The sequence below is a fragment of the Topomyia yanbarensis genome, chromosome 2, assembly GCF_030247195.1.
Source record: "Topomyia yanbarensis strain Yona2022 chromosome 2, ASM3024719v1, whole genome shotgun sequence".
Lineage (NCBI taxonomy): Eukaryota > Metazoa > Arthropoda > Insecta > Diptera > Culicidae > Topomyia > Topomyia yanbarensis.
Genome location: NC_080671.1, coordinates 425,137,028 through 425,151,400, shown reverse-complemented (window position 1 = coordinate 425,151,400; position 14,373 = coordinate 425,137,028).

Sequence of the window (14,373 nt, the reverse complement as noted above, 5' to 3'; positions counted from 1 at the left end):
GTGTAGCATAGCAAGCGAAAAATCGAGCAAATCAACTATTTATTTATCTTCTTCTGTGCGCTGAAGCTTGAGTTGAATGGGTGAAAACATACAAAAATAAACAATGCAGAGAGTCGACAGGCTAGATACAAGATATTAATCTTTCAGCATTTCTGAGCGAAAAAAACCAAGATTTTAACTATAAAACGTCTATTACAGCAAAAATCCAATAAAATTCGTTGTCATATCGGTCAAAGGATCACAACGGAGAACTAACAAAACTATATATCTCGTCGATTTTTGTTATTATTTTCTGTTATTTTATAATTTTCATAATTTTTATAGCTTTATAATTTATAACACAATTTGTTACGAACATTGCACTCTGTTATAATCTTGTTATTACATTCTGATAGGAATCGGCATCAAGTCTTTCTGAAACATTCCAGCTGGATTGAATGAACGCAAAGTTCAAGTACTAAAACAATATCGAGACTGTTATCCTTTACAACTAATGACCATGGAGTAACATTTTGCCCCAAGTTTCCCCCACTGGGTTTTTGCTGGCAGTGCGAGTAGCCCTCCTCAATTAGTGTGCCACCGCTGCGCTGGCACACGCTTGCCTGCTTACATCCATACGGATGGGAAAATCAACACCGGTGTGAGCCTGCTGCTGTTGATGCTGGGTCAGTTTTGTTAGACGAAGGGTAATTATGTGTGCTTGATTTTGAAATTTTCAAAATTTTTGCGGGCAATTTAGAGGGTTGCCTTGCTGTTAGAATTTATACGAGAATTCAAGTGGTTAATGAATGAAACCTTGGATTCTCGGATCTGTGGTTTATGTTTATAATTACATTTGTTTATAATTCGTGTTGGAATGTCACTTTGGATAAAATCTGTGGTAAGTTAATTGATTTTTGATGGAATAATGCAAATCAGATCATGAAAAAGGGATTTTGAAAAATATGGTGTGTGATAGATTGAATTAATATTTAATATTGCCTGTGCGAAGATATATATTACAGTGTATGCCGTTTTTTCGATCAGCGATGGCTGCTGCGGCATAAATCAGTTTGAACATAGATACTTAGCACTAATATATGTAAAATTTATTCTCATTGGTTAATTAATAGTAGTATTAATAGAAGCGTGACTACTTCTCACCCCAGTGGATCTGGCTACAATCGCAGCTGAAATCGTTGGGTTATTCGGAGAGAAGTGTGCGCCACTGATTTCAGGTTAAAATTGTCCGAGCGCTGATCATTTTTCCTGATATCAGCGGTGTGGTGCGGCGGCGCACACCTCTAATTCTGAGATCAAAAAATCCTCCTCACGATCCATGTATCGCTGAGGTCCAGAAAGTCCAGATGATTGTGTCGTCTTTGTTAGCTTTCGTACTCGCACTGAGTACGACAGAGACTGACGGAACTTAAAAAACATAATAAATATAGCAAATCGACCCGATCAGAAAGGCATAACTAATTTATAACAACTGGAGTTATTTATTTCAAAAATATTTTGAAACACAATCTGTTATAAATCCGGCTGGTTAGTTGTTAAAATAACAAAAAATAAAACATAAACCTGGCTAATGAAATCAAAATTGTATCAAAATTGGATAAGATTTTATCAAAGTTATAACTAAATGAGATATAATTTTTTTTTCAAACGACTAGATAGAAACTATTTTAGATATAATCATTTATGACAGCGATCTAGTAACAAACGATCAATTCATAACAAACTATCTTATAATATTGATAGTATAGAAAAGTGTCCGCAATTCACTTTCAATTCCGTTATCTGAATATAACTCCAGCTGTTATAAATATCAACCATAGTACTCGGGCGTCTGGATCTTCAAGCTCGCGTTCGAACTCTACGCAATAACTCTCTTCTGCAAGCTCTGTTCAGGAGAACCAACTATGGTCTCCAGAGCACTGTTAGCGGACTCCAGCGTATTTTTAACATTGTAGCGACGGCTTTTGACTTCAACCGGACGAGGAATTCGATTAAACCCAAAATATTATCTGTTCTGAAATGTAATAAGTTTAAGCAACCACCATCAGACCAAGGGGTTGGTGAAGGTACAACAAATAAACAATAAACAACAATAAGTATCACCCTTTGTTTAAATTAAAACAATCCGATGCAAGGGCATGGGAGGCCGGGCCCACAATATGTTGACTACTGTCAACGTCTGTACATCAACATAGGGATGCACAGTGGTCGGAAACGCCAAAAACGTGAACTTAATTCACTAGATGCCAAACTATCGAATATATTCACAGGGTGTCTTTGGAGGAATTGTTCGTATGAATATTTCCCACAATCTGATAATAATTGACATTAGGCACGGCTTACTATGGTCGAACTAAAAAAATAACTTTTTATGCTGACGAGGTAGAAAGTTATTTTTTTCAATATAACTTTTTTTATTGTGACTTTTCGTGCAAACTATGTTCAAGACAAATGTGTAGGTATCAAAACTACATAATCTTGTCGAAGACTGTATGTAAAAATACTCATTCGTTTTGAAGTTATTGAAGATTTTTACATTTTTTACACCAACTACGTATTAGAAAGAAAGGTGCAAACTGTTACCGTTTCGAATCGTACACCCTATGAAGCCCTTATAGGAGAAGTAAAAATCAAAAAAAAAAGTCATACTAGCGTTCATGGTGAATTTCATGTATATACGTGTTAGGTTGGGCTTGCGTTTATGAGTTAATTATTATTGATATCATCTATAATATTATATTGTTGTTAATTGTAAAATCGATTATAGTCTAATAGGTTAAAATTGTCAGAGAACTAGAAATAATTAAAATTAGGGATAAAATAAACTAAAATTGAAAACTCCGTAGGAATATGTATAACGAGCAGTTCAAATAATTGTACTAAAACAGACATTATACACACCACAAATGCACTGCACGAAAATTGCTGCACTATGCACCTGAAAAGATTCTAGAGAACATCCGTGGGGAGAAGCTGGGTAAATTATTAAAGCCAAGGTCTTATCATCTAGACAACCAACGTGAACGGTCGCTAATAAAAATCGATCTTGCTAATATTTTAAAAGTGAAAATTAAATAACCGGTAGTTCAAGCCGAAGTATATTGGACGTGCTTCAACCACAGCAGTCAGGTAAATGAAGATAAAAATATAAGTGCAACAAGCGAGAAATATTGTGACCTAACCCCAAGCTTCTCCAAAACCACGCTAGGACCCATTAAATTACCGACTGATTCCGGACTACGGAAAACAAAGCGTCGGGCTTTGACCGACTAATTAAACATAACCGCACCCGCGGACGTTCTCCAGCTTTCGAGGTCGCACGCATTCAAGTTCGAAGCTGCGACGGGCTGGAGCCCTTTCCAAGCTACGCCTTTGGAGTAGCGGCAACACAATATCTCCCAGAAGGACCAAGAGTCGATCCCGACTCGCTAATTGGATCACCGTATAACCGGCCCTTTTCCCGCTTTCGGAGTCGCATGCAGTCAAGGGCGGGAGACCCTCCGAAGTTATCACCGCAAAAGCAGTCACCTACAGCAGCAACGAGCAGTACAGCGCACATTCAGCCAATACCCACCAGTAGCAGCAGCAGCAGGTCGGCCGACCACGTGCTGACGAGTGCATCCCGATACACACACCCACACACACACCAATTGTGAGTAATACATAAGATTAAAGTGAGGAATAGCCTTTCAATTACTACTATCCGAACTCTTGATCCCAAAGTAGACCCCGGAGCCGACCCGGAAAGTCTTCGTGCTTTCACGATCGAGCTAGCCAGAGAAGAGACCGTGAGAGTCCACCCCAGACGGTCCCCGTGGCTTGACCAGGGACTAGGGGCTTTTCAAAGACTGGCCATATGCCAGCCAGTAACAAAACCAAAATACACGAACAGGCACTTTTCTCACTGTCTAAACTATGCACAATAAAGGTAAGAAGGCTTAAGCCTTGGCACTCTAGAACCCTATGAATAGGGTAAGCTTACTTTTCCCTACAAAAATCAATAATATTAAAAACCACATTTTTGCTGTAACGTTTGTAAAATCTGAAATATTCATTTTTTAACGGAAGTGTTTCCAAATGCAACTTTTGAGATTTAAAACGGTGTCTTTGTCGAAAAACCTTATTCAAAAAAATTCGGCATCCGCGAAACTTCAGGATACGAAAGAATGGACTAAAAGTGCACTTTTCTCGTTATGCATTTATCGATTACTGCAGGCCTTTTTGACACATTTTATTTATTTATTAACAGTTTAAGGCCGAAGTGGCCTGTGCCGTATACAAAAGATTCCTCCATTCCACTCGGTCCATGGCCGCGCGTCGCCAACCACGCAATCTGCGAAGGGTCCGCAAATCGTCTTCCACCTGGTCGATCCATCGTGCTCGCTGCGCGCCACGTCTTCTTGTACCGGTCGGATTGCAATTGAGAACCGTTTTCACCGGGCTATTGTCCGACATTCTGGCTACGTGCCCGGCCCACCGTAGTCGTCCGATTTTCGCGGTATGACAGATGGGCGGCTCCCCCAACAGCTGATGCAACTCATGGTTCATTCGCCGTCTCCATGTGCCGTCTTCCATCTGCACTCCACCGTAGATGGTACGCAGCACTTTCCGTTCGAAGACACCAAGTGCGCGTTGGTCCTCCACGAGCATGGTCCAGGTCTCGTGCCGGTAGAGAACTACCGGTCTAATCAGCGTCTTGTAGATGGTCAACTTCGTACGACGGCGAATTCTGTTCGACCGAAGTGTCTTGCGGAGGCCAAAGTAAGCAAGATTTCCTGCCACGATGCGTCTACGAATCTCTCTGCTGGTATCATTGTCGGCAGTCACCAGTGAGCCCAAGTACACGAACTCCTCAACCTCATCGCCACCGATGCAAACTCGAAGCGGGCGGTTCTCATTCTCTTCTCGTGAACCTCTTCCTGTCATATACTTTGTCTTCGACGTGTTGATGGCAAGTCCGACGCGCTTGGCTTCTCTTTTCAGTCTGATGTAGGCTTCCTCCATCTTCTCAAAGTTTCGTGCAATAATATCAACGTCATCGGCGAAGCCAAGTAGCTGAACGGACTTTGTGAAAATCGTACCACTCGTGTCGATCCCTGCTCTTCTTATTACACCTTCCAGCGCGATGTTGAATAACAGACACGAGAGACCATCACCTTGCCGTAACCCTCTGCGTGATTCGAAGGGACTCGAGAGCGTCCCTGAGACACGTACTACGCACATCACCCGATCCATCGTCGCCTTCACTAATCGCGTCAGTTTGTCCGGGAATCCGTACTCGTGCATAATCTGCCATAGCTGATCTCGATCGATAGTGTCGTATGCGGCTTTGAAGTCGATGAACAAATGATGTGTGGGCATGTTGTACTCGCGGCATTTCTGCAGTACTTGACGAAGAGCGAACACCTGGTCCGTGGTAGATCGTTCGCTCATGAAACCCGCCTGGTACTGCCCCACGAACTCTCTTGCAATTGGTGATAGTCGACGGCATAGTATTTGGGAGAGTACCTTGTAGGCGGCGTTCAGCAGGGTGATTGCTCGGTAATTACAGCAATCCAGCTTGTCGCCCTTTTTGTAGATAGGACACACGATCCTGTCACATCCTGCGAAGCCGAGCGATCTGCAGTTCCATGTTCCGAGTTTCCAATCGTGATCCTTTATTCGTCGCCTGGGTCGTTGCCGATTGTTCTGGGTCGTATTCTCTTCTGTATTGTTCGTTATGTGGGTTTTTTAAGGGGTGGCTTATAGGGCCTACGCCAACCACCTGTCTCGCCGGTGGGCCATCGTGCCAGGACTGCTTAAGGTCCCACCTGGGCACCAGGACAGGTTTACACCTTCCGAAGAAGGGTAACCCCCCCCCCCTTCCCTGCCAGCATACGACCAAAGTTCCCACCGGGGTTGGTTACCCGATCTTCACTAAGGTTACTCGTATCCCAGTCGACGCCACGAGGAGGCCAGGGCTAGGAGTTACTGGGCAGGAAGCTAAGGACCGCAAGTGGGGTCTATTTTATGCCTTCAGGTACGAGAGGCTTACGCACTGCCCAGTCATTGTCGACCATTTTGACACATACAATGTCATTATACCGACTTTGCTCGGTCGGTTCCAGAATACTAGTGACATTCTTCTCTGGATCCTGTTTAGATCGTTTTCAGGATTCTGATCGAAGTTTTCTTAGCATTCCAATGGAATCAATTTCAGAATTTCGATTGAATCCTTATCCGCATTTCTACGTATTTTTTGCATTGATGCAGGATTCTAGAGAAAAGCTTCTGAGAGGTTCGGTGGAATGTTTCCCAAGATAGAATTCTGCTGAAGATTCAAGATACGGATAGAATCATGTTCATATCTTCTCTGAAATCCGGTGTACAACTCAGATCATTATCCTGCTCAGCGGTCCAGTGGAATTTAACTCAATCTCAGTTAAACTCATTCCGGAACCGGTTTGGATTTCTGAATGAAGTCAGTATGGATTCCAACTCAAATGCAACAACCGATTCCGATTCAATTGGTTTCAGAATCGGTTGTTGCATTTGAGTTGGAATCCTTACTGACTCCATTCAAGATTCCGAATCAAATTCCGAATGGTTTGACCGGGATGTTGCTCTTCTCCCATCATCCCCTTCAAACATTGATTCCTGCTCAGAATTCCAATGACATATTTAACGTTTTCATACCCATGTTGTTGACCAACGACTATAACTATTGGTTTAGACAATCTATGTTTACAACGACAAGTAAGGCTAACAACTTGGACTAATACCTTTCATTTGAGCATTAACAGCTATAAGTATTACCAGTAGAATAGAAATTATTGTACTTAATTTGATCGGGTTGCTGCCAGGGATAGTTTCTGTTAATTGTGAAAATGAAATTTTGGAATATCTTCATAATCTGGCAATATTATTGAAAACTGATAAAAACCTTCTAATTTATACTGCCTTTATACGTTTTACGTGCAGTTGGACTAGATAGGACGGTAAATAATGAGTAGCCTCTAGCACTTCGAGAGAAGTATCTATCTTGATTAAAACAGGTTGGTAGAGAAAAGCTGGTCAAGAAAGGGTTAACGAGATTTTGATAAAATACCTGGTAGCCACTGGAAGCGATTTCAATTCTTGGGTCACTCAAGTAAAAATGTTAATTTGGGCTGTGTAAAGAGGCGCTGACGGTTTTCGCGCAGTGATCGCATCCATGCACTTGCCATAATGCATGCCGATCTGAGAATGCGAACAATGAAATATAGATGGCGATGCGTTCAGTGGAAAGTTTTGGTGATTAAGTCACAGAAGTTCACTCAATTGCGTTAAATGTTAAAAACAAAATTCTCAGTCGATTAACACGACAAACAACGATAAAAACTTCACAAATCTCGTCAAAAAGTTAACATAGTTGGAGCGAGTTATGTAAACAACTGATCGGTAGGAATACACTGAACCAAAAAAAAAAGAATATGCTCAATAATATACATTTGTGCAAGACAGATATATACTAGATAGAAAATAGCCATAGGGGAACTGGGGGTAAGACGGACATGTTAAGGTTATACTCAAATAAAACATAGTAAAAGCATGTTTTTGTCAACATGAAATACTCTATGTTGTAGCTCTATATGTTGGCTTTCGAGTGCCCAGATGGATTATGTTACAAAAACAAACAAGTATCTTTTTTGAAAGAAATAGAAAACAAAGAAATATCTGCACTTTTTCCAGACTGCGGGTGAAACGGACATATGGTGGGGGTAAGACGGACATATCGCCGAAAGGATGATCACAATACAAAATTTTAAAATTTACTGTTTCTAACGGATGTTAATCAAGACTGGCCGTCTTGCCCCACCAGTACACATATTTTTTAAACGCTTGCACTTATTTACTCATATAAGAACTTACCTGTTATTTTCCACGAAGATGTCATTTAAGAGTTACATTATCGAAATAAAAAAAAATCGCGAAAAAATTGATTTTTTCCTCAATAAACCTTAAAATCACAGACGTAAAAATTACATCCGCACGAAGATGCACTACTGATTATCAATGCTTACTTAAATTTTTCGCTTTTAACAATATTCAAGGCCTACTGAGTGCTTCATAAGTCAAGGATATCCATAAAGAGAGAGTACTCATATAATGCAATTTAACTTTATATGCTATATGCCTTAAATAACCATGTGTCCGTCTTACCCAACCTGTTCGTCTTACCCACAGTTCCCCTACATAGCAAGTGTGTGAGCAGCCCTCACCTTCAGAAACAACTGTTTGGGCCGAAACGTCAACGTACAGTGCAATCCAACTAAAAACAGTATCATATCGAGTTCACTGATATGTGAGCAACCACATAAAATTTATTGATTGCGAATCGATAGACTAGTTTTTCTTAAAATCTTGAAAACCGAACGAGAAAACTTGAATTCCCATAAGACTCAATCCTCAGTATCAATTGTGGTTTTATGATAGTTTTATAGCCACTGATAAAACTTAGATTGCACTTGTATCGTGCTATAAAACTTTAATTGTTACTTGGGAATGTGGGGTTAGTCCATTTTGGACGCCAGCTAGTACTGGGGTCTGGGGCTACCTCCATGGTCAACTTTGACTGCTTATAGCAAAAAATCTAAAAATTATTTTCAAATTTCTTAAATAGCAGTACACGTGGATTATTTGGAACTACAAAAAAAATGCATAAATGTCGATTTCGGAAAAAAAAAGTGGGTTAGCCCCTTTTGGACGCTTTATATAATTATAATATTTGTTTTATAGGTTATACAATCATTTGAAAACATTTACCTAGATATTTAGTGAGCTACATATAATTGTGCTATACTCAATTGAATGAGGTTTGATTTTTAACTGTAAATATTGGTTAAGGGTGTGCTGGAAAATAGGTGTAACATTAGCTCGGGAACTTGACCAATGTGGTCAAAACTACTTTAATTGGTCATTAGTGATCTAGACCCACAAATACAAATAATGTTGAACGTATTTGAATGTGTATTACATCATTCGGACATCATAGGGTTACCAGTTTATATGGGAATTTTCTGTGTGATCACACACTTCAACCCGTAACTCCGGAAACGGGAGTCCGATCAACTAAAACTTCAATAGCGTCTTATGGGAGCGTTATACCGTTCATTTGAAACTGAGTTTGTGCAAATCGGTTCAGCCATCTCTGAGAAAATTGAGTGACATTATTTGACACACACATACATACACTCACAGACATTTTCCTATCTCGACGAACTGGGCCGAATGGTATATGACACTCGGCCCTCGGAATATTGGTTAAAAGGTCGATTTTCAGAGCAATTGCAATACCTTTCTATTGAGACAGGCAGAAACACTCCTCAGCACGAAAACGTTATTGAGAGTCAGAAAAACCTTTTAACCGATTTTTTTTTCAGAATATCAGTATCATGGTTTGTCATTAATATGATAACCAAACTGTCGTTGTATTTGCCTACAATGAAGTCTGAAGCTACCAATGAAAGTTTACAAAACGCAACAGTTATGATACTGTATTCAAAGTTTCGATGGCGACGGAATTAATTTGAATTCATCAATTAAGAAACACGATAGCTTCGGCAGGATCACTCCAATTTTGCTCATTTAGACCGCACTGTACTTGGGCACGCTCATAATTAATTGAGGAATCATTAGTTAGACACGCGTCACGTAAGCCTAGGCATCTTTAGAGTAAGCAACCGTCTCGCGTTAAATTTCTTCAAACCAACGCAACACACCGACAAGCTGGTCTCTTTATGAGAAGCACAAAGATCGATGCAAACGGAGGCAAGCGAGCCAAGCTCGTGCCAAAACGCGCTGCTGTGTTTCACTCAAGTTTCTGCCCATTTCAGTGCATGAAGTATTCTGCTGGAAGTAGCTCATAGCAACTATGTAAGGAAGTCGCTCGATCCTTTTTGGGTGTACCGTAGAATGTCGTCCATTTGGTTCTATTCCGCTGGAACGAACTAGAATACAGATTTGTTTTTATATCAGCCGAATATGACAAAATGAATCGAAAAGTATTATAAATATCGTAGTTGTAAGAATATTTTTACGGATATGGTGTAGATAAGACAAATTGTATTCATCAGATTTCGGTGCCTCGGGCAACTTCAGAATGATATTAAAATTAAAATTAACTATACACATTTTTCAAATTAGCGAGATGCGACTGTATCAGGTGAAACACTTTTAATTGCAACGATACCATCAAGGTCCATAATCCAAAAAAGTGTAGAATCGAGATGTAATGTATTAATCTAATCAAAGAGAGTATAGAAATGAGAAGGTGAAAGAATAGGTTAAAAAAACAAAGTATAAAGCAACTTGGATAAATTGATCGAAATGAAAAGTATGAAATCAACGCAATGAATGCGTTGCGTTACGTAAGCACGACATACTTCGCTGATTGCAGACTGGTGACTCTCATTCCCACACAGACTGCGTGAGATACAATGTTTGGGAATAACAATTGTCCCAGTACAAGCGAGAACTTGGTCTGATAACCACCATGGCGTGCCACGAACATCTATACCATAACTTAGGATGTTAGAAAAGAAGTGTTGATAATGTGGTATTTACTTAACGGGAGGCCCCGACTCAGTGACATTCATAAGTACCATGGCTTGGGTAGTGGTTAAATATTCAATCAGGATTCACTTCAAGCAAGCGATGCGAGGAGAAATATAATTTTTTGTTGTAAAAGTTTTATATTTAGGGGAGAGGGGGTAACAATGAAACACATTTTTTATACGATTTCATTTTGATGATAATACATGTTATTTGTGTAGCTAAAAGTGATACATAGTTTCACTCTGTTGTTAACTAATGCATATATTTTTTCCAGCTGGTAAAATTCACGGGAAATAACTTTTTTGGGTAATCAACAGTCGGTGGTAAAATGTACCAGTGAGCCCCATGGGTAGGAACTATGAAACACGACGTCGTCTACAGTGAAATATTCTACTTGCGAATTTCATTCTTTTGTTTTGACGAATAAAGATCCTAAAGCTTTCTATTAAAGTTATTTTGAGACCCAAATTGTTTGTTTCCGCAAGATATCACTATATCATCGCGTAATATCGGACCACCATATATGCATATAAGATGCAATCCTGAAAGAGGCGATAATTTCCACAAAACTTGCCCAAATTGACAAACTTTCCATTTAATGAAATGTATTTATCGTGGAAAATCGGAACCCATTCACATTTTAATATAGATCACAAAGACAAGAAATTTTCACTGTTCCCCATATATCATCGTTTCACAGCTACCCAATGGGTCTATTTATGAAGATTGTCAAATTGCACAGAACCATGACAAGTTACCAAAAAACTTTGTTCGCGGCAAATGTTGAGCATAAAATTTGCTACAAATAACAGTAGAATAAACATTTTTCTGGTGAACGGTAACTCATAAAAATGAAATAATGATTTTATGGCAAATTTACTCTGACTGTTATAAAACAAACAAATATCCATTGAAAGGGATAGAGTTATCAGAAATCTTCCAAAATATAGTAACACGAGTAAAGAATTAGAAACCATGAAATATGAGGGAATGAGACGATTATGTTCATGCATTATGATTTTATTGCGATTGTTTCATAGTTCCTGCTGATCCACCGTTACCCTCTCTCCCCTACTTATGTCTGATTAGTTTAGGGGAGCCCGGGGCTATTTGGCGGTTTAGGTAAGTTGGCGGAATCCCTTTTTCTCCATTTCTATTAGACATATAGCGCTGCTGCTAACCAACTAAGTCCTGTCACTAAGTTAGTGTCGGATTCTGATGAGACGAGGTCGAAACGCAAAGTCCATAATAAATTAATAATAGGTTTTGTGCTCTTCACGCGCAAAGATGGTTTTAAATAATTTTCTCCTTAATGGAGAAAAAATAGTTTTTAACAAAATTGCTCTCTACTAGAGCGCAATATAGCATAGCGCATTTTTCATTGGCTTACACAGGCAAAAAATTGTGTCTCTGTTTTTTTAGGCTAGAGGTAATCCAGCGCTAGCTTAGTCCTTACTTGGGACGGGCATAGCGTAGTTGGTAAATCGATTGCCTTGTACGCAGCTCACCTGTGTTCGGATCCCAACCCCGCACATAGGGTTAGAGATTTTTCTTAAGAGATTTTTCTAACCCAAAGAGGCGAATGACTTTAAGGTTAAAACCTCTAGAATTTAAATTAAAAATATAGTCCTCACTTAGTCACTAAGTTAGTGTCTGATTCCGATGAGACGAAGTCGAAACGCAAGTTCCATAACTAATTCAACATTTGAAAGCAAAACAGTAGGCATCGCGATAAGAAATACACAACATTCTCAACACAACATTGAATTCTCAAAAATATGAAGGCTATGTGTTTTCATGATAAACTAACACACTTTCACACGTGGAAAACATAACAACTGGAAGAGATGCCGTATGTAGTAACTATTGTATATTTAGTAATATTATGTTTTAATACGTTGTAGTTCATGACAAGCTGCAAACAAAGTTTAAACCAAAGACTATTTTACGAACTGTTTGTGAACACCGATCTGAAGCATACAATTCAGGGCATATTTGTCTCAGAGGCTGTTCTCTAGTTTATCTACTACTATAAAACGATCTCCTGCCAGTGCACTTGAGTCATCACTAAACAAACTTCGAATTGAATCAGCTATTATCTTGTTCCTACTCTCATCTGTTATCTCCTGTGTCAGCCAAGCGGATTGATCTATTCACTTGGGGACCATTCATAAATGCCGTAGCCTTTTTTGAGTGATTTTCAACACCTCCCTCACCCATCCTACTCCGTTATTGACCAGAACCAAGTTAGGTTGCAAAATGTTCATTGGAACAACATGCTTGGGAATAACATGATGAGCCACATTGTACAATCTATATTGATCCCTGCATGCTGATCAATACCGACGCCGGCCACGCCCGAATGCAGATTTTCTGGGAAAGGAAGGAACGTTAGTCCGATACACGTTGCTACTAGAGACCGAGCAATCCTCTACATCTCCACATGTATCACGGGAAGGGGAGAGTTGTTAGTACTGCCAATAGCTTAATCATGTAATAATTGCTCTGGGCAGCCGGCTGCCGAGAATTTGGGAAATTTATCATTAATACGATTAGCAAAATACGCTACTTGAACTCCGGATACCCGGCTATAGGGAGCACTGCTTATATTTTTCAGTAATATTCAATCACGCGACGAATTTTTTCATGGTTTCTATCGTGTCGGTGCTGATTTTACCTAGCGATCGTGTTAATAAAATGCGGAATCTTATACAGAAGGTATTTGCCTGCGTCTTTATTTTTCTCTTGTGTCGAGTACTATTCTTGTAGATAGTAGGAATTTCACATGAAAGTATAATGATTTCGTAGTAAGACGGGATTTTATTAATATTAAACTTTATAAGGAAGTGTGAAAACAGGAATGTAAACTGAGTTATTTCCGTTGTTGCGTTACGTTGCGTTGTGAAGAGGATTTTGGCGAATGCACACTGACTTCATCATGTTCGATTGCTGATTATTTATCTAATAAGAGTTGCTTAGGAAGATTAAGACCTCAACAGCATGATAGCCATCATTGACTGCCGCCCCTCTCCATCGTTCACGGGTTGCTCCACCTACTTAACGGAAGAATGACGATTCATCAAACTCTTCCATAGGTGTCGCGGAGTTGGTGGTTTGGAAGGGAATAGGGTCTAGGATTCGCTCGGTATTCCTTCTCTACGATATATTTTTGGGTTGCAACCTACCGAGTGATAACACGTTATACAGACCAAGAGTTATGATAGCTCGATATGTTATAAATCAACGAAAGTATTTCCTATTTTCCATATCGGATTGTTTGTGAAATACACGTCACGTATACGAACGATTATATCGAACATTGAAGGAGAATACAGAGGATCGTCAACCTGATGGTCGGGCTTGTTACCAATAACGGAACTTGAAATTAGATTCATTAAGACTTTCATGCCCAACTATTTTCTAGTGCATTTGGGGTTTCAAAACTATTTTTCCTTGAAAACTGTGTGATCAAGATACACGAAAAGTCTTTTTTCATAGAGATAGGTGCTTCCCTTGCAGTGCTAGATGCTACTCAATTTTTACCTTCCTATGCTCAAAACAATTCTCCAAAAATATTTACAATAGTTCAATTGCATGGCAAACGTAGCCAAAGACAGTCTAAATTGATAAGTTTTATCAGTTTTCAAGAATATTGCACCATAAAGAAGATATATGAAAAATTCATTTTCCGTTGTCGACGTAAACTGTTCCTGGCAGCACTGCTGCATCGGAATACAATCAGACTAATTGCAATAACTTCAGTTCTAAGGCTGATCCTTGTAACTGTTAATGTTCAAA